General features: G+C 34.5%; 1 protein-coding gene across 1 annotated transcript in view; it reads left to right on the forward strand.

Moving 5' to 3' along the window:
• Window positions 1–246: 246 nt before the first annotated feature.
• Window positions 247–2,076, forward strand: part of LOC102670651 (1-phosphatidylinositol 4,5-bisphosphate phosphodiesterase-like) — a 28,766-nt gene continuing 26,936 nt past the window's right edge. Inside the window, exon 1 of the mRNA XM_031508724.1 lies at window positions 247–252. The gene's annotated coding sequence lies outside the window, so the exon portion shown is untranslated. The remainder of the gene's footprint in view (window positions 253–2,076) is intronic.

A 2,076-nucleotide genomic window follows, 5' to 3' on the forward strand; every position in this document is an offset into this window, starting at 1 on the left:
TTGTCCAGCAGAAAGTCCTTTCTATTGTTAGACACGTGTGCCTATTGTGCCCGCTAATTAAACAATCGATACCGTTTCCAACGTGCAATCGAACCTAACTAACCGTGACTATCTTCGAAAAAAAAAAAAACCCAATATTCAGTTAAATTGTAATACTACCTACCAAAAGTCTGTCGTATTTTTCTCGTTTTTACTCATCTCTTTCTCTCTCTCTATTTCCTTTTATCAACGGGTGAAAAGCTTCGGTGTCGAGTTTCAATTCGACATGTATACCCGGCCATATTCGAACAACGTTCAAAAGAAATCGTATATATATATATATATATTATTTTTTCGTCGACCTATTTTAAATCATTTTTCACTCGTAAAACACTCGTAGAAAAAAAAATAGAAAAATCAGAAGAAAGAATAATCGATGCAGTAACCGCAAATCCACTCTCACTTGCCATTTATTATCTTCGACGGAATGGCATACGTACTCTCTTAATTTTCCTCTCCTTTTCCTTCCTCTTCTTTCCTTCTTTTTCACCCTGGACTGGATCATACATCCGGTCTCCTCGATTTTTCGATCGTATTTTAAGCAAGTGAACCGCGAGTGTAGGGGGAATTTTTCAAATTTTCCGACCGACTCTTACGCGACCTCAAAAGTCGCACACACGTACAACACGCTGGTCGCGAACGAATCAATCGAAATTGCGTTAGATTGCGTCACGGGAGAGTCTGGGCGGGAATATATATCATAGCGTTCGTCGAATCCATTCTCCTGGATACCCGTTGAGCAGGCAGGGTACGATGACATTTTCTGTGGCAAGGATTTAGCTTAATAGCGTTAATTAATTAGCGAACGGATTATGAACTTGCAATCGTTATCAGTAGTGGCATTATTAATCCAGTGTCGAGTAATCGTCATTGAGCGATGTTAACGTTATACGTTGATTCATTCGTGTATCGTGATTGTAACGATATATATTATATATATTATATTAAGGTTAGAAAATAAAATTTTCTATTCGCCTTGCCACGTATCTTTTTTTTTTTTATTTTTTGAATTCACTTTATCAATTTTGTCAACTATTAACGATTCCATCAGCACGAAGTAATACAATTTTTGCATTTGTACGATTATTTGTTGAAATAACGGAGAGAAAACTGAAACTGGTGTCGAACAAACTCTCTCGGAGGTAGTAGCTTTCAAGTTGCGTATTTGCGATTGACAGTGGAAATATTCGAAACATTTTACACGAGAAATATGTAATATTACAATGACCGATGTTGCGTCCGGATTCATTAATGCGAGGAGAGGGAGGCAAGGAATTAATGCCATGAATAATTTTAACGAATTTTATGAAATTTTTAATGAAATGAGAAATCGTGATTCGTGATTAAAATTGTCGAATTATCATTCTAAATTCACGAAACGAATTTAATTTGATCGGTTATTGTATTTATAACACTCGAAAAAAAAATTGATTCCAAATGTCTAAATAATTATTTACGAGGCTGGAAATTTCAAATTATCTTTCGTAATTTTCAAGTTTCAGAAAAACGAAAAAAAAAGAAAGAAAGAAAAATGCATCGTTTTCAAAAATTTTATTTCTCACAGGGTCACCATATGTATCTCCACGTATATCGTTTTCACATCTAGTTGTATTTTTATATACTATTTATGATATTTCTTTTCAAATACCGTTTGTTTCATGCTCGATGGGAATCAACAACGCGTCACAGGTGTCCAAACATTTCCAAAGTTTACCTGTAAATACGATATTTTATATCTCCATCATTTTATTTACTTATTTATTTATTTATTTATTTATTTATTTCCCCTTATTCCCCTATATTCACCTCTTGTTCATTTGCATCCCTGTAATTTTTTTCTTGATCCTTTAAACGCGAGACCATCCATCCATCCTCGCACACTTATTAAAAGATCAAGAGAACGTTTCCACAGGGTATATTTTCTCTTCTTTCCGGTCGATCCATCGACGTATCAGTCAGGAAGGACGACAGAAGAGAGAAAGAAATTAATTTACTTTACCTTTGTTGCACAGTTCTTTTTTTTTTTTTTTTTTTTGC

Source organism: Apis dorsata, unplaced genomic scaffold, assembly GCF_000469605.1.
Source record: "Apis dorsata unplaced genomic scaffold, Apis dorsata 1.3 scaffold_8, whole genome shotgun sequence".
NCBI lineage: Eukaryota > Metazoa > Arthropoda > Insecta > Hymenoptera > Apidae > Apis > Apis dorsata.